This window comes from Mustela erminea, chromosome 14, assembly GCF_009829155.1.
Source record: "Mustela erminea isolate mMusErm1 chromosome 14, mMusErm1.Pri, whole genome shotgun sequence".
NCBI classification, from domain to species: Eukaryota; Metazoa; Chordata; class Mammalia; order Carnivora; family Mustelidae; genus Mustela; species Mustela erminea.
Genome location: NC_045627.1, coordinates 44,781,701 through 44,801,769, shown reverse-complemented (window position 1 = coordinate 44,801,769; position 20,069 = coordinate 44,781,701).

Below are 20,069 nucleotides of genomic sequence, written 5' to 3'. Positions count from 1 at the left end.
CAGTTTTTCCTGTTTTTCTTGTCATGAAGGGATTGCCTTTTGGTAGAGAAAAAAAAATTTTTTTTTAAGATTTTAGTTATTTAACAGAGCACAAGCAGGGGGAGTGGGAGAGGGAGAAGCAGGCTCCCCACTGAGCAGGGAGCCCAATATGGGGCTTAATCCCAGGACCCTGGGATCATGACCTGAGCCAAAGGCAGACGCTTAACCCACTGAGCCACCCAGGTGCCCTAAGAAGAAAATTTTTAGCCATCGAGTTAAACATCATGGAAATCCAACAGAGTTTTTAAAAGCATGGTCCTCTTGAAAAAGAAACAATAATGACAGTAATATGAATGGTGACAGCAACACTATGGCAGATTATTGAGTGAAATGAATTAACTTGAATAAATGCTGTGAATTGTCTTCTCTATTCAAATGCTTTTTTTGTATGTCCATTTTGTTATACTATCCCTTGATTCTGCTTTTTTCCAAGTAGATTCTATTATGGAACTGTTTGTACAGTTCAAATATCAAGATGTTTTTTATTGATAAGGTAGCATGCCGTCACTGTAGAGCATGTGACCCTCGTTATGCTTAGAGAGCTGCCCCGAGCCCACTTCACTCCGCGCACACTGTCTCATGGGTGGACACGAGTGTCTCCTTTCATTGCAGCATTTGTCCTCCTTTCGTTTTCATTTTTATTTGTTGAGCACCTGATAAATCCATGCAGCAAGTGAGAGCAGTACTTTTACTTTTTAAATGCCAGAAGTATAAAATCCTATCACCTCATTTGGGGTATTATCATGACTTACAGCAAAAAAGAATCTTAATGAGCAAATGGTGAGGGTCGTTTTATAGGCCCATAAACTGCATCCCATCGAGGTGAAGTAAGTCATCACACAGAGTCCAGACTCCAGCTGGAGTCCATCTTCTGCAGCCCAGGAGCGTAGACGTTAAGTCTGTGAAGCAAAAAATGAACAGAAATGGAGACGTTGTCTTCGTACTGAAGCTGTAATGGGAATGTGGGAAACATCCTTGTTGAGTTCAAATGAGAAAAGGCCAGAGTCATCTCAGTGGAAGCAACTCAGGAAGGCAGACAAATTAAACTGTTTTACCTCCTGCCCATACCCTGGAGATGTCAGGAGCAGGTATAGTTTGGAAGAACAAAAAAGAAAAGACCGATGGAAAAACCCATGACTAATGACCTCAGCACTTCAACGGCAATAGGCTAGTGTGCAGTGTTTCCTTGTAAACATCCCGCTTGTTCAGGCCCCCATGCGAGCCACGTCTAAACATGACTTTTAAGCCAAGGTTTTTTTTTTTTTTTTTTAAGATTTTATTTATTTATTTGACAGAGAGAGATCACAAGTAGGCAGAGAGGCAGGCGGAGAGAGAGGAAGGGAAGCAGGCCCCCTGCTGAGCAGAGAGCCCGATGTGGGACTCGATCCCAGGACCCTGAGATCACGACCTGAGCCGAAGGCAGCGGCTTAACCCACTGAGCCACCCAGGCGCCCCTTAAGCCAAGGTTTTAAAACAAGGCTTGGACTTAAGAGGTCATATTCCAGATACATAAAGAGGTTCTTGAGCAAAACAACTTGCCATCTGAGAGCCCTACATATTTTATTTTAAAGATTTTATTTATTTATTTGACAGAGATCACAAGTAGGCAGAGTTAGGCAGAGGGGGGGGGGGAAGTAGGCTCCCCGCTGAGCAGAGAGCCCCGATGCGGGGCTTGATCCCAGGACCCTGAGATCATGACCTGAGCTGAAGGCAGCAGCTTAATCCACTGAGCCACCCAGGTGCCCCTGAGAGCCCTACATATTTACGTGGAGGGTCTGAAAAGACAAAAGAGAAGTTGGAGAACCTGCCTTTGATAGAAATGTGTGGTCACATTTTTTATCTCTGCCTGGGCCCTTTCTGGAGCCTTGTTAATCAAAGCTCTTAGTTCAGCATAAATGTCAGTTATCTCGTTCCCTTTTTGGCACAGGCAAAAAGTTGCTAGTAGGGTAGCCAAGTAATAAATTTGTAAACATATGAGACCTCTCTACAAGTCAGAGTATCCACATCAAATTGGGAATGTTGGGCAATGAGAAACTATAATTATTTCACAGTTCTCTATGACGAAGAATCTATCCTGATCCCACAGCGGATGCTTGAAGATCCTATCCAAAATACTGTATTTGAAATTTCTTCTTAATAATTTTGTCAGAGCGAGAGAGCACAAGCAGGGGGAGCAGCAGGCAGAGGAAGAAGCAGGCTCCCTGCTGAGCAAGGAGCCCAGTGTGATACTCGATTCCAGGACCCTGGGATCATGACCTGAGCTGAAGGCAGATGTGTAACAGACTGAGCCATCCAAGTGCCCTCCCCTGCACCGTATTTGTAATTTCTATAAACATTTTAAGGTGGCTTCTAAATTTTCTTAATAGGATTGAGTATATTCATTTGCCTCATTTTTGTTTGTAGTGAATCATGAAGGTGGATTAGGGAAAATGCGTTTGGTACCCTAATGCTATTCAGGGAAATGTTCATGACCGTGTCATGGGTGGGAGAGTCTGCATTATATGCATGGCGATTTCAGTCCTTGGATGCCCCATGAAAAGATTGACATGGGTTTCCATGCTCCAATAAAGACAACCAGTGGGATAGTAGCAAGCACAAAGCAGTTTATTACAGCAGAGTGTGCTCTCAAGGTGGGAGAGCAGGCGGGTTCCTTGAAGTTGTTTTGAAATTGGATATCACTGGGTCTATCTGGGCTGCAAAGAGCTGTGAAGGACAGTGGGGTGGTCTCTATAGGAGGCTGCTTCCAGTCTTTTGGGAAACTCCTCCCATAGTTGGGTGGGGAAGTTTTTGACCCTGCAAGCTTGGTTCCAGAATGGTCTGGGGAGGCTTTCTCCTGGGGGAGCAGGGCTGTACCCGCAATGCAAGTGTATCATAATGAGTCTAGGGGTTACCTTGGGGCAGAAATGGAAGAGGAGAGCGCATGTTCTGCACCTGTGGCTCCTGATCTATCAAGCCCAAGGTCTTGGAAACCACAAGGTCAGGAGCTCAAGGCCTGAGCTCCCAGGCTTAAAATGTGTAGCATTTTTTTAAATCACCGTCCCTGCCTTCAGCTCTAGTCTCTATCATTCCCCTTCAAGGACTTGGGATTCAGCTTCAGGGATGTTCCTTCCACTACTCAGATCTAGCTTTTCTCTAACGAAAGGACTTTTCACTTTTTCTTTGTACAAAGCTGTTGCACGAGATGTTCCTAGTAAACAGAAATTAGTTAATGAAAATTGCCACTAAAATTTGAAATCTTGATGTTACTATAAATGAGGGTAATATCATCTATAATACAGAGAAGCATTCCCTAGGCCTCAAGCAACCCCACAGCACTAGTCATTAGTCTACAATGCACCTTGAGACCCTCCCTAAGAAGAAAAAGAGAGGCTTAGTTAGCTTTTATATAAGGTTTCTATGCATATCAAAGGGACAGGAAAAGGACTCATAAATACAGATTACTAATAAATATACTGAAAAATACAAAAGTATAATATATATTTATTACATTATTGTTATATATCCACAAATACACTTTTTTAAGGATATTCTAAGAAAAAAGAAGGCAACAGGGAAAATTCAATCTTATTTATTCTTTTATCTACCCTTTATTTACCTTTTTATTTACCCTTACCCATAACAGACATCATTAATTTTGATATAGCCATCCTGTGTATAATTTTGCAAATGAAAGTAAATACATATTTTTATTTTGCCTTTTCCTTAGGTGTCAGTTCCACCAATAGATACCCACCTTGGAGTAGATTTTCCAGACAAAAACGGGCCAAGGCTCTTTCACAAAACACCTGACATAGGATTTGAGGGGCCCATCCCTGGGAAAGTGGTATATCGAGCTAAGAACGAAATCTTGAAAAACTTTCCACTTTCTAAGCCTCTAGAGTCCTCTAAAATCTCAATGAAATGAAACTGTTCCCCTGATATAACCTCAGAAACCCCAAGTTGGATTAATTTACTTTAACTTTCTTACTACTGGGAAATGAAATCATCCAAAAAAAGACAAAATCTGATACAGAAAATGCTCCTTGGGGCGCCTGGGTGGCTCAGTGGGTAAAGCCTCTGCCTTCGTCTCAGGTCATGATCCCATTCTTGCAAAATGTCCATTGTTGTTTTGTGAGCAAGTATCTTTAATGTTAATGAATCATATTGTGAAATATTAGGACTTAAAGACCCAATCATGTTGCAATATGTCAATTACCATTAAAATCTGGCTTCTTGAGAAGGACTTCAAGGACAGTGTGAGTTTGGTAACTTAATCTGATTTTCATTTACTGTCTAACAATTTGCCAACAAGAGCTGAATTGCTAACATTCCACATTGCTCCCTTGGAAGGGGGAAAAAACTGTCTCCAATACAGTGTGAGAAGCAGCTGGAACCTATCTGTCTGTGAATAAGACAGGTAACAACAGAAAAAGAAAGTCCAGGCTGGCCAACTAGCAGAGCTCAACTTGGATGCCTCCAAAAATCTACCTTAATTTTGCTCAGTTTAGAATGGCATTAAATGACACAGGATATGAGCCGAAATTATGCTTGAAGTCCACTCATAAAGAATGCTGGAAGGAGCTGCCAAAATTTTCAGCGGGACACCCCACTCATCTCACATTAAGGAGAAACTGAGTACTTGTGAGGCAAGGTGACCACCAGTGTCAACCAGCCAATTTGAGGGCAGACCTAGGTCCCTGAATCCTCCATATTTCACAAAGCTGCCTGCCAGCACTGTTGGGTGAAAGGTCCAAAGTCTTGTCTGTGTCAGGCAGTCAACAGCATGTCAGTCAACAGCATGCCTCACCGCCCAAATATTTTACACATATTGTCCAAGAATGGTGCATAAAGAGTGAGAATTATTTCCATCCCCGTTAGCTGCCCTAAACCCCCACATCCTGCCCATGGGATGAGTGCCTGCCTTTGATACTGTCCCCATAGCAATGTACAAACACTGCGAACACTCTGCAGACCTAGGGGTTTTCTTGCCATTGATGGAAGATGCAGCAATAATATGTTGCATATGTGGAAGGAATGGGGGCATTTATAGCATTGACCAACCTTTCACATCTGCACTCTTGGCGGGCTTGCTAGGCTTATGCTCTGGGTATTACAGAACATTTCCTAGGAAACTGAAAATAAATATATTATGGAATTCAGTGTTCTGTGTGTCACTAGTGTTGTCCTGGTGGCCTGTCACGCCTGTTGCAAAACACACTGTTGGCTGCAGGCCTGAATTCCTTAAGGGGTCCCATGATATCCTTTGAAACTGCGGGGATCTCACAGAATGGCTTCTATCTTGATAATAATAAGAGCAAATGTTCATTGAACTCTTTCTGAGAGCCAGGAATTATGTTTAGAGCCTTGCTTGCATTCTTTCCTTTAAACCTCACTAACCCTTAGGAAGTAGGCGCTGCTCCCATTTTCCCAGTTAGCAAACTGGGACCTAATGAAATTGTGTAGCTCTCTAACAGAGCAAGAGAGTGACAGAACCGGGAATCAAGCCTGGATCCCTCCAAGTCCGAAGCCTATGCTTGTAATGCGCGTTCATGGCCCTTTGTTTCTGGGTGACCGACGTAAACGTAGCATAAAATCATTCCTTGGTGTTAATCTGTTCACAGTGAAGTATACGGCTCCATGAAATACATATTCAAAATGGACTCCACCATCTAATTCCTTAGCTGGAAATTTTCCATCTGTACTTCAAGCAAGCGATCCATTTGAAATATCTCTTTGAAATGGCATCGAGTAGGAAAGACATTTCCATCTGAACGTGAGTCTGACCAAGGACTGGCTAGAAGGCCCTGGGAGACAACCCCAAACAGGTCAGCCGTAATCAGGACACCCAGACCAGGGGGAGCAGGGAGGTATCGCCCTCACCCCGCAAGGACGACAAGACGCCCTGGTTCGGATGCATCTTCTCTCTCTTCTCTCTCTTTATTTCCGCAAGTCTACACACTTATATACGCTCACATGACCAATCAGCGAGCAGGGTACAGGAGGGAGCGAATCAGGCTGTGCACCTAAACGAACAACTTCGCTAGCAACCAATGCTGTTTACTTCCTCTTTGGGCATTCTGCTTAGTCTCACGAGGCAATCCTAACCTGGCAACTAGCCAGGCGCCATCTTTTAATGGCGGAGGCCGCCCTGGCCTGGGGCCTGCCTCCGACAGGGAGGTAAATGGACACTGGCCTTCGTGGCCTGTGAGCCAGAGACCAGGCATCTTCAAGCAGGATCAAGGTGGAGATTAAGAGACCACTGGGGCTAGAGGGGGCTGGGCAACCAAAAGGGTGTACCCAGGAATAGAGCAAAGCGGAATCATCTCTGTGATACTGAGGCAGGGGGAGGGGATTGTCTTGCAGAATGTAGCAAGGACAGCTTGGCCTTCATCATTTAGTTCCAAAATAATTCTTATCCTGGGATCAGTGAGCCTTTAATATTGCCTGGGATCTGAAGAGGCTGCGCAAACAGAGAGCCTGGGGCCTCCAGGAATCGTTCTTTGGGGAGGGTGGGAGGCACTGGTGGATTCGACACCAAGGCTCTCAGATGCACTAAGGAAAATGGAGTTGGTAAGTCCAGAAGGCAGAAGAGGGTAGCAGCTGCCAAATTACTATACCGAACAAATCATTTCATCTCTAGAACCTGGGTTTCCTCTTGAGATGATTAAACTGGATGACTTATAAGTTTCCAGCTTTAAAATTCCTTAAAATTCCAGAAGCACTATTCAGTAGTGGAACAATTTACTTGGATAAGCAGTGAGTTCCCCATCAATGGTAGTATTCAAGAAGAGTAAGAATAGCCCCTTGTCTGGTATGGCCCTAGAGAGAATTCCTACATTAGGTAGGAAATTAAGATTTGACTTTGAGTAATAAAAACAATAATAATAATATTAATTATTATTGGTTAGGTAACATGTGCCCAGCACTGTTCCAAGCATTACACATATCTTATCTCGGGTATTATTAGCATTCCCATTTTGCAGAGGACACTCAAGACCAGAGATCGCAAGTTGCTTCCCAGAGATCTCACATCTAGAAAGAGGCGAGCCGAGATGGAGAAAACACGTGGCTCTGACTCCCCCGCATCTTAACCGCCACCCCTCATTTTGCCTTCATCCTCTGTGGCCGCTGGGATAGGCATGCCTTCCCCAGCCCGGGTTGTGAGTGTGAGGTGATGCAGTGCCTCCCGCTGGAGTGGGGTGGAATGGGGACCGCGGGCTTGCCGACAAGGCTGCTTTCCCAGGCCTCGCTGCGGCGGAGAGCAGGAAGGAGCGACCATCATGCTGGGAACCTCAGATGGTCTGGGCCCCTCGCACCCACCACCTTCCTTCACAGAGGGGAAGATAATACCCTGACGGTGAGCTAAAGATCGAGATTCACACAGCAAGTAAGATGCAGAGCTGGGAAACCAGCTGCCTTGCGTCCTGCCTTCCAGGCCAGTGCTTGACATTTTGTTTGATTTTGTTTTTAGGGAAGCAGGTTACTGTGGGGGCTCACATACGTCACTGACAGTCCCTCTGTTCTGAGATCCAAAGAGACATATTTTCTCATGAGGGCGCACGGATCAACCACAGCAACCTGGGGATTCACCAGCCTGGTAATTATTTAAAGTTCAGTTTCTGCCTATTGTAAAAATTCTTACCTCATCTTGCTCCCTTACAACCAAATTCACCTCTCTTACTGAGCCTGAATCACCATTTCTGCTTTGAGGCAAATCTCCTTACTAAGAATGACCCACAATGATATATTCCTGCCTACCATGCTTTGGCCCCAGCCATCAGGCCACCAGAATTCTCCCTAGTCCTTACCTGCTGGGGCTGGGACTTCCTGCTCACCGGCAGCCCTGAGGGGACAGCCATCGCTGGAACACTAAGTCTACAAACTACATTTATACCTCGTTTGGAAACCTCTGACCCGCTCTCCCATTTACGCTTCACAACACAAAAATTCCTCAATATATTTTAGGCTCATAAGGGAATAAAAATTTCATAAAGGTTCATAAAAAAAAAAATCTGTGACGGGTAGGAACAGTTTAAAATTCTCCACTCATCTACCCTTTCAGTCCTAGGGAACTGAGTTAAAAGCAGAATTATTCCAGGGCAAAGATTCTTGCCTATACTCTCTTCTTCCTCCTTGTTTCCCTCCCTCCTTCTCTTCTTCCTTCCCTCCCTTCCTTCCTTCCCTCCTTCCTTCCTTTTTATGTTCTCTTAGTTCAGTGGTTTTCAAATTTGGGGTACAAAATTCTCAATTTCATTATGATTTAAAGAGTGCCCAAGGCCTGTGTAACTTTAGGTCACAAGCTGGCTTAAGGACCAGCCCTTTAGTAAGTGCCCTTCAGGAGCCTGGAGCACATCCACAGTCAAGAGCAGGCTTTGCAGTCCATGGAGACCTTGGGCAGGTTTTTTATCCCTTCTTAATCCCATTTGTAAAATGGGGATGATGACGGGGCTCCCTCACGGGAAATGTTTTGGTGAAGGGGGCATTAGTAGGTCTGGGTGTCTGTGCCCTGGTCTCTGGCACCTGCTGCATGTCCCACCTCGCCCTCAGATGAACTTAGAGACTTTTGTCAGCATCACCACCAGCTGGTGTCATGGCCACCTCCGCCTTCCCTTCAAGCCCAGGGACTGTGCCCAGTGCCACAAAGCCAGGGCCTGAAGCCCTGTTCTCCATTGCTCTGTGGACCAGGGAACTCTCAGAGTTTAGGGAGACAGGGCTCAGTACCCCCTTTGCTCTCCCAGAATGCTTTCTTTTTGCAAAAGTAAGTCTTGGATGTGATTCCATGCTGGCATATGTAGATAGAGTTCATTCATTGAAACATTTCCTTAGAATACCATATACCATTTTTGGACGTTTGTTTCATTGTCTAAGGACTAGATTCCTGGAAGTAGAATTGCAGAGTCAATGTGCACATTTAACATTGTTGTCGACATTGGCACATGGACCTCCACGAATGTACAAATCTACATTCCTACCAACAGAATATGAGACTTACAATCTGATGTAAAGGCAGAGCCATCGGGAGAACTAAATCTGAGCAATGGGTCAGTACTAGACCCATCCAAGCTGGAAAGGATGAGACTTCTGCCCAGAGGGTGGGAGGAAAGGCTCCCTCCATCATTCTGAGGATGGGCAGAATGGGAGCATCCCCCCAGCAGCTCACGGTGACATAGAATGGATTACTTAGGAACCCAGGGTTGGAGGATGCTTCCCACTGTTGCAAAGGGAGAACAAAAACCTTTATCTCAATTCTGCAGCAAGGGGATCACAGCCTTTGGTTCTCAGTCCCTTTTGGATTGAGGACCCCTTTTAGGATTTGATAAAAGCATGGAAGCTATGCCCTGAGTACACACACATTCCCACCCCTACATGTACATGCAACTTTGCATATAATTTCAAAGAGGTAATCCAAAATCTCAATGTGCATGAGACACCATGCAGAAAGCCCAAATTGACCTTCTGAAGGCTATTCTAATTCTCCCAAACAAGGCCATCATCACCTGCTAGTGCCAGCAGTCCCACAGCAGCTCACAGGTTCATAAGTTAGCGCACCTGAGCTCAGCAGAGACCAACGGAAGAACCACTCAGCTAATCCCAGCCTACACTGGTAAACAGCAGAATCATGAGCTCAAGAATATTTGATGTTTAAAACCATCATTAAGTGTGGAGATGGTTTATTATAAAGTGAAAGCTAACTGATGCTGTCTCCCTGAAGAACACTTGGGAATGCTATGGGGGACACAAAAGGAGACTGGAACAAATGCAAAGATGTTCTATGCTCTTGAGTAGGAAGAATCAAGATCCTGGAGATGTCAATTTCCCCTAAATTATTCTATAAATTTAATAAGCTACAAAGGAAACACCAATGGGAACTTTTGATAATCAGAAGAGCTGATTCTAAAGTTCCTATAGGAAAATAAAGTCAAGAAGAATCGGGGAAAATCTAGAAGAGAAGAGGAAGAGTAACTGTCCCTATCAGATATTACAACACATTACAAAGTTTCAGTAATGAAAAGCAGGCTCACAAATTAACAACATATCAGATAAACAGAATAGGAAATCCAGAAACATACCGAAGTTTATAGAGGAGTTTGATATATCCTGAAGATGACCTTTTAAATCAGTAAAGGAAACAAGTGTTGTTCAATTAATGTCACTGGGGAAACTAGATAGTCATCTGAAAAAATACAAGATTAGGTAATCACATTTACCTCAAGTCCAATGTTAAAAAAAAAAAAGAAAGAAAGAAACCATGAAGAATTAGAAAAAAAAGAATCTATGTGCATTTTTTTAAATAAAAACAACCCCACAACATTTGCTGTCATCTGATAATAACACAAAGGTAATCAAAACAATATGAACGAGTGTTTTCGAACTATACTTCCAACTAAGGACAAACCCAAAGAAAAACCCTGTTTGCCTTCTTGAGAATCTCTCACTTCATCCATCATTTCTAGTTGGAGATACTTTCAAGCAGGGTAGTATTACCTCTTTTAGCATGATCCGACCCAGTTGTTTCTCGACTTTGTTTTTGGAATGAATCTCTTCTGCATCATCTAATACGAAGTTCATATATTCATCAAAACCAATGGTATGGTCCTCTATCTGAACATTTACTTGCTTGTAAAGCCACACCTGAATCCGAGATCTATTTTGCAAGTATCTGAAGATGAGGTTGATGGGCTGCACCTCACCTTCCACCCTTTATGGGCCCAGCCATGGTATGCCATGGAGAAACCTGACAAAGAGCACACTCTGGTGTAGTTTTTTAAAGGCTTAGAGTGGGAAAGGTTTGTCTAATTATGATATAAAACACAAAAGTCAGGCGCCTGGGTGGCTCAGTGGGTTAAAGCCTCTGCCTTCAGCTCAGGTCGTGATCCCAGCATCCTGGGATCGAGCCCCGAAACAGGCTCTCTGCTTGTCAGGGAGCCTGCTTCCTCCTCTCTCTCTGCCTGCCTCTCTGCCTACTTGTGATCTCTGTCTGTCAAGTAAATATATGGGAACTTTAAAAAAAAAACCACAAAAGTCATAAAAAGATATTAAATAGAAATAGTGGTAAATTGTATTATGTAGAATTTCTAAATTCTATGTTAAAATTACCATAAGCAGACTGAAAAAACAATCATGAAACTGGGATAAAAATGTGCAGTTCATATCATAGACAAAGGTGAACTTCCTTAATATATAAAGAACTCCCACAATTCAATAAGAAAAAGCTTTACAACACAATAGAAAAAGGAGTAAATGATATGGCTACCTAGGTCACAGAAAAGGAAATACAAATGGCTCTGGATTTTTTTTTAAAGGACTATTTATTTATTTGAGACAGAGAAAGAAAGAGATCATGCATGGGTTGGGGGAGGAACAGAGGGAAAGGGACAAGCAAACTCTGCACTGAGCTGGGAGCCCACTATGGATCTTGATCTCTGGACCCTGAGATCCTGACCTGAGCCAAAACCAAGAGTCAGATGTTCAACCAACTGAGCCACCCAGGCACTACACTTCTAGATATTTTAAAAGATACTCAACCTCACTCATAATAAAAGAAATTCAGGTTAAAATTATCCTCGGAAAATAGTTTCCCATCTATGATATTGAAGAAGATATCTAAGAGTTTTATAATATACTCATCGGAGCTTGTGTGAGGAAAAGGCACTTTTACACACTGCTGATGTGAGTGTATGCTGGAGTCACTTCTGTAAATCAATTTGGCATTATCAAACAAAATGGCAATGCATATAGTTTCAGAAACCCGAAATACAGATATATTCTGATGCATGCAAATAATGCGTGGACAGGGTTTTTCACTGCAGCATTATTTGTGATAGGATATAATAAAATCTTATGCAGCTGTAAAAGAAAAAAGTTCTTTTATGTGCTGAAATAGATCTCTAAAAAGTAAGTGGAGATAAATAAAGTGTACAAATATGCTAACATTGGTAATGAAACAATGTATGCATGTTTATTTGCTTATATATGAATAAAAAATAACCCGATATGTATACAGGAGCATGCATTTTTATTCTGCTTGTGTGTGTTTTTTCTTAAACTTACATATATTTACTCATCAAATAAGCTAACACTGTCTTACATGTTTAAATTCGTAAGTGCAAATCCATGTTTAACAAAAATTATATTGTTATGCTGATGAATTTTATTTTCAGAGTTATATTTTGTAGTTTATTGGCTTGAAAATAATTTCTAGGATCTTTAGGCAACTTAAAACCTTGCACTGATCGATTTGATTAGTGTCTGTTCACTGGGTATGTAGATTATTTTTAAGCAAAATGGTATACCGAGACGTGCATCTTAAGCATAATTTTATATACTTTTGCTTCTTTTTCTATATGCTACAGATAGCCTATATCTTTGTGTCTTTTAATGAATGTATTCATTTTTGCCACTTGGAAAAACTGTACTATAGGCCATGCGTGTGGTGGCAGAAAATTGTATTTGTGTCCTTGTGAATTCCGTTTGTCTGCTACAATGCTAATGGGGGACAGTGGACCTTCACGAGTATTCCAGCCTCTGGTTTTCTCTGCGAAACAGAAGCGGCTTTGGTTAAAAGTTATAATCAATGAGCATGACTGACTCTATGCTTAAGAGCAATAGTTTCAGAGGAATGCAATCGTGTGTGCTTCTGTTTTACCAGGAAAAGAGTAGTTTTTTCCTAAAAGAGCAGTATTTACATTGGTTTTGGGGGGGGTTGTTTGTTTGTTTTTGGTTTGCTTGTTTGGTGACACTCCCTTGTATTCTTCAAGCATACTGAGGACACCAACCGGCTTTTTTTGTGGGTTATAGCTAGTGATATTTACTGTCTTGGAAACTGAAACTGAAAAAAAAAAAAGGTTATCCTTATTTAGTAATTCATTTGAAAATAGCAAAAATGAATGTGTTGCAAGTTAGTAGCATCTTAGCAGTGTTACAAAATTAGTTCTGACCTCATGGGTCCTCTGAGATCAATCCTAAAGCGTCAGCGTATTGTAAAATATGAAAGAGCGTAATGAAAGACTTAAAATGAATTTTGTTTGCCTTGGTTTAAAACGCCTGAGTCGGAGACACTATGAAATGTGTTTAAAATATTAGAAAAATTTGCTTAATGTTGATGGCCCCGTTTTCTTGGTTTCCTGTTTTATTGTTGCCCATGATATAAAGCATTATTCTTTTCCCCATGTGATCTTCCTAGAGAGCAAAGACTCCAAGTTTTATCAGAATAATTATATGACTTTTACGTTGATTTTATTATGACTTCTATTATTTAAGAAAACCAGGTTTCTTGCTTAGGAGAGAGCTACAGTGCTTTACAGTCATGTCATTTTCTTTAGCGTCACTTTCAAGTAGGTAGACAAATATTACTTCTCAGGTGCCCATGAGCCTACCTTAGTAGTGTTTCAAACTCCTCCTGGGTTCTGGCCTTCCTCAAATCAATCCTAAATGTAAAACAAAGTGAAATCAGAAGGATATCCGAGACCTCCCAGAAAGCCCAAGGAAGATCACGAGAGATTTGTTACTTCGCCTTATAAAAAGAGAGGTGCCCGAAACAATTAGATGCGTTTGATGTGATGCTATCGACGGTTACGTGGGAAGAGATGAATTGTTTTTGATGGGAAGGGGAGGAAACCGTAGGAAATTTTCTTTCAGTGGAAAACTATGCATTGCCTGTAACACCCTGTTCTGCATGTTGGTTTTGATTCCAAGAATTGCTGTTTTGCAATTTTATAAAATGGAGGTGACTGATAGCGATGAAATGTAATTCTTGTCTCTAGATGTTCACATTCTGTCCTGACGAGAAGAAGTTCCCACTCTGGAAGAAGCTGGTTTGGCTTTCATTCATGCATTTGTTTCAGCATTCTTTTACTTCTATACACTTGTGCTTTTAAACTTCTCCTTTGAACCAATTATAATCGGCCTTGTTCCCTTATTGAATCAGTGAAATGAAATCTTGAACACGTTTGTGTTATACCTGTTAGTGAGACACCGTTTCCCCTTTAAAAAAAAAAATGTAGGGGCGCCTGGGTGGCTCAGTCATTAAGCATCTGCCTTTGGCTCAGGTCATGGTCTCAGGGTGCTGGGATCGAGCCCTGCGTTGGGCTCCCTGCTCCTAGGGAAGCCTGCTTCTCCCTCTCCCACTCCCCCTTCTTGTGTTCCTACTCAATGTCTCTCTCTGTCAAATAAATAAAATCTTTTGTAAAAAAGTATCTTTTAGGGGCGTCTGGGTGGCTCAGTGGGTTAAAGCCTCTGCTTTCGGCTTAGGTCATGATCTCAGGGTCCTGGGATCGAGCCCCGCAGTGGGCTCTCTGCTCAGCAGGGAGCCTGCTTCCTCCTCTCTCTCTGCCTGCCCCTCTGCCTACTTGTGATCTCTGTCAAATAAATAAATAAAATCTTAAAAAAAAAAAGTATCTTTTAATAATGCATAAGACAGAAGCCCTGATCATTACAATTCATTACAAAAATGGTAGCCTGGGGCATTAGAGTTTAGTTCTTTCCCTAGTCCTCCTCGAGAACATCTACAAGGCACCTGAAAGATCAGTAACTGACATTGACCTTTACTGAGATAACCTGGCCCACCCCAGGAGGGGTAGCCTTGGGCAAGTCAATTCCTTTTCCTACACCTCCCCACCCTTCTAGCTGGGTGGGCCTAAAATAATCCCTTCCCACCCTACACCCTCAGCTGGACCTGGATCAAGGGTCCGGGCCCTGAACACGGGTAAGTCTAGACCTCAGCGTGCAGCTTGGGCGGGGGCAGAATGGAGTTGATAAAGGTCAATACCAATTTGCATGATCTTTCAATTACGGCTCACGGACTTTCGCCACTAGGATTAAGAGAATACAGTTGGAGTCAGTGCAGGTCAGCTCCCGGGCTGTGATTATTGATATTATCATTGTTAATATTCAACTTCTCCCCACCCCCATTTATCTCCCTATACTCAGCAATTTTCCCATGTCCTTACATCTCCTACCTGGGAAGATTCAGGACTGCATGCAAGAAAGGGAGCAGAACTAAAAACAAAAAAAATTTTTTTTTTAAAGATTTTATTTATTTGACTGAGAGAGATCACAAGTAGGCAGAGAGGCAGGCAGAGAGAGAGAGGGAAGCAGGCTCCCTGCTGAGCAAAAAGCTCCATGGGGGACTTGATCCTAGGACCCTGAGATCATGACCCAAGCCGAAGGCAGCGGCTTAACCCACTGAGCCACCCAGGCACCACCCCCACCCCCCACCGCTTTCTGCCCTGCGACGGAGACATCCACGTCCCTACCTCATTGCTTCGCTTCCTCTCACCATGGCTTCGGTGCCGCTGGGCTAGCAGCCCCCTCCAACTATGTGGAGAGGATGTGGCCCGGCTCACCCAGCCCAGAGCACTCTCCTGGACCACACCTGGCCTGTGCAGAGACAGGAAGACAAGGAGGCTTTGTGTAACCCAGCTCCAACACTTGTAGCCACTGAGGCCCTTTCCACTGGGCTGAGAGATGGCCAGCCCCCATTTCCTGTGTCCCTTGGCCCCTTGCCTTGGGTGTGGGCTAGGAGATCAAGCATCTGCCCAGCTCCCCTCCCTTCGTCCCCCACAACACACCACAGTAGGAGGCCCATGCATTCTGCAACGTGGTCTGCGGAAGCGAGGGCTCCCTGGGAGCAAATGCCCACATTTCTACATGGGACCTGTGTGACCTTGGGTCACCTCTTAACTTCTCTCCTCACTTTGCGGATCTTGACACAAAGGGCCAGGTTGATGGGAAATCTTGAATGAAAAGACTCTGCAAGTTACAGTCCTTCACTTGCACGGGATGCCATGGGTTTTTCCCCCCAATTACCAAGAACTTGCCCCTCTGAACCCCCAAATACCCCATTTGCCCTTTACTCACCTCCACCTAGACTTCTAACTACCTACTCACTGCCGTGGGGCCTGAGAGTCAAGAGGCCTGATATGACTTAAAAGCATGGATTTTAGAATCAGATCTACCTGGCTTCTGACCTGGGGTCGGCCCCACTCTGACCTTGACCAAGCATATCTTATTAGAAAAATGGAGGTAAGCATACGCACCATATAGGTTTATTGGCACAAGGATTAAATGAGAAAACCCATGGACAGCCTTTGCTTAAGACCAGGTTCCAAGGAGGTCAGCAAGTAACAGAGTAAGAAGACACAATGACACACATTGTCATTTGCCCAGCTGACCTCCAATTTGCCTTGAGGCCTGGCATAGGGTCCACGTGTTTCCCTAGTTCCTGGCACTGATACCAATTTACCCCATTTTTAATTATTTTTTATTATTTCCAGAGAATGTTGGAAGGAGGATATTAACAAACTGTGTAATATCATCTAGCCCAGAAGTTTTCCTGTGGGTGTTTTGGCTGATTTCTGTTGGTGTGTGGAACTAAACTGATTTCCAGACACCCATCTCGGTCCAGCCAGTTCACGCAGTAACTCACATCGTCCTGCATCTGCTGGATTTTCTAAGAAAGCAATGGACCCTTCTACTATTAGCAAGTTTTGTCGCCTTCAGAATACCTCTTCATTTGTGCTTCATTGCATGGATCACACTGTGCATAAATAGTGACTACAGTTGTGTCTTTTTTTTTTTTTTTTCCATTGCATGGAGCTCAGTGCAGGGTTTGAACTCACAACCCTGAGATCAAGACCTGAGCTGAGACCAAGAGTCCAACGCTAAATCGACCGGGCCACCCAGGTGCCCCGTGGTTTCGTCTTTACCTTATCCCTAGCCTAACAGGGAACTCCTCTCCCCTCTCTCCGTTGGGTATGTGTGAACTGCTCGTGTGAAGCAAACGTGGCTACCCTGTTAAGGAAATGTTCCTTTACTTCCTTGATTTCTACCTCTCAGAATTTGTTGTTGTGTTTTAGTCTGGGATAGCTGTTTAATTTCATCAAATAATAGTGTTTCAGTATTTGTTGAAATGATAAGGTTCTTTTATTTTTCCTTCTTTGACCTTATGACAGACATGATGGCTAGAGATTTTTCCGGAACTCTACTTGGGAATGAATAGCTCTTTTATTTTATAGTCAGATTAGTGGCTATGCAAGAAGGAGTGTTAGGATATTTAGACGCCCATGTGGGGAAAAAAAAAATTAAGTTTGAATCTTTCTTTGCAACCACATAAAAATTCTAGATGGGTCAGATTATACCTTAAGAAATGCTCTATGCTAGTTGGCAAAAATATTGGAAAATATTTTTGTAGTCTTGATGTGAGAATCATAAACAAGTTGTAAAACCCAGAAGCCATAAAAGAACAGACTGAGAGACTTGGTTACCTCAATATCTAAAACGTCTTTATGATGAAAGACACCACAAAGAAAGTTAAAAACAGAGGAAGAATGGAAGGAAACGTTGCCAATACACATCACAGGCACTGGATTAATAATCAGAATATGTAAAAGGAGGGAAAAGAGAAAAAAGTACTTGACTAGGCAAATAAAGCTCAACTTCACTCATAATATATAGGATGTAATGAAAACAAGGTCACATTTTTCGTCTTCAAATTTTCAAATTTTAAAGAGATAAATATCCAGCGTTGGAGAATGTGCCTGGCTGGAGCATCTGGGGCTTTGGCGCCCTCCTCCAGAAGTATTTTATGTCAATGGCGCCCCCTGCAGCACGGCTCCAACATTAACTAGGAGGGAATTCAGAGGGGCAACCCCCCCACCTCACCCCCGGGGTGTGGCGGGTGTGGGGTGGGGAGCGGAACTCAGTGCCTGCCTCCTCCCTTGGAGGTCAGTAAGAGTTTTTGGCATATCCACCAAAATGTCAAACTCCCTCTGCCTCGACAATTCTTTTTAGGTATCCAGCTTTCAGAAACACATGAGTGTGCGACGTACATAGAGATATATACAAAAGGATGTCCATTGAAGCCGCTTTCTATTGGGGGGAAAAGGAAGCAAACCATCAACAGAGGATTGTCTGGACAGATATTGGTGTGTCCGTTCATGAGATATGTGGCAACTCCTCCAAGGAATGACGTGGATTTATGTGTACTAACAGAATGACCTTCAACATTAAATGTCATGATTAAGATGAATATGAATGAGAAAGCAAATCCCCAAAATACCTATTATTCCATCCCAGGTATATATGTTAGTGGGCGAAAATGCATAGACCAGGAACTGGAAGTCCGCCAAGCTGGGGGAGCTGGACTGGACTGGCTGGGCCCAGGGCTGGGGGACTGGTGACAGGGAGGAGTTTCAGGCTTTACTCCGCATGCTTTATTCCTTCGTGACTCTACCACCAGGAGAAAGTATAGCGTATGTGTAGTTTTCTTTGCCGATAAAAAATATTAAGAATCCCTGTGGGTTCACTTTTTCTTTGACAACTTCCCACCTGGCTGAGCTACTGAGGAATGTCCTACTGAGTGTGAGACATTGTTGCCATTCTAAAAAATGTCTTTCTGAGCTAGATTCTCTGGGCCTCCTTATCCCCAGGAGAGTTTTAGATCCAGGTCCGCTGGGTAAGCCCAGGAATCTCGGTGCCTGTGGCTATTCTCTGGAGGAGGGAGTGAGGAGTGACAGTCCCTGGCTAGGGTGGTGGCTGTAGAGGGCAACTGCACAGCCATAGGCAGGAACCAAGAAGGCGGCGAGGTGGCCTGCACCTGCAAGGGTACCAGGGAGCCCGGGTTGGGGATGCCTGGTGGATAAGGGTCTGCACTAGTGGATGAGAGGGGTGAGGCCAGCCACTCAGAACTCTGCAGCGTAGAAGGTATGGCTGTAGCTTCCAGTTTTTGTTTACACTAACAGTTAACTTATTATTTCTTTTTGCACATTTTGTGTGGGGTAGTGTTCAACAATTGTGTTCTAAACTGGAGGGGACATGGAGATTTGAAGTTCACTGAAAAACTCACCCACCTCTTATTCCTGGTTTGCTTAGATGCAGAAAGAAAATCCGGCCCTCAGGGACCAAGTGTAAATCTATCCTTATGGAAGGGCTGGCACGCAGAGGTGGGAGAACTGGATTCACATCCAGCCTCCGCATTTACCAGCTACGTGACTATGGGCAAGGTTCTTAACATCTCAGAGCTTCCGTGTCCTGATCTACAGGAGGGATATAGGAGGCACCCTTCACAGAGTTGCAGTGAAGACCAGAGAGGTTGTCTGTGTGGAAGTAAATCATCAAAGCTGAGCTGCGGTTTATTAATCTGACCACACTTCTAGACCGTTAACCCCTGGAGGCAGACATATGCGATGTTGAGAATTACTTCTCTGCTTCCTCCTCCAGGCTTTATCTAACACTATCTAGTACGGAGCTTAAGTATTTGAACACTGTGATTCTGACTTTTTTAAAGATTTTTTAAAAATTTATTTATTTGGGGCGCCTGGGTGGCTCAGTGGGTTAATGCCTCTGCCTTCAGCTCGGGTCATGGTCTCAGGGTCCTGGGATCGAGCGCCGCATCAGGTTCTCTGCCTACTTGGATCTCAGTCTGTCAAATAAATAAATAAAATCTTAAAAAAAAATTTATTTATTTGGCAGAGAGAGGGAGAGCACAAGCAGGGGGAGCTGCGGGCAGAGAGGGAGGGAGAAACAGGCTCTCCTCCAGGGTCACCACCTCAGTGGCAGGCAGAGGCTTAACTGACTGAGCCACCCAGGCACCCCATGATTCAGATTGGGGCTCTAGGTCTTTTCTAGCCTTCAAGCCATTTTATAAGTCTGTAAATTGGAGAGAGCAATTAAAATAATTCTCATGTACAGATATTCAAATGATTCCTGTTACAGGTTCAATTACGGTGTGTGTGTGTGTGTCTGTGTGTGTGTAAGAAGCCAGCTTGTGTGTGTGTGTGTCTGTGTAAGAAGCCAGCTTCACCTCCGCCCTTCCTTGCCAATGTTCCAGATGTGTGTCTGTTCTTCCGACTGGTTGTCACTTCTTTCTGGTTCCCTCGTGACCAGTGAGCTAAAGAAAATCTTGAGCATATACTCATTTTATATCTGAATAAAAGTCACGATTTTCCTTTTTTTTTTTTTTTAAGTATCTTTTAACATTGCTGGGACCCCATTAGCAGAAAAGAAGTTTCTGCAAAAGTCAGACACCACCCCTGCGTCAGTCTCTCAGGGCC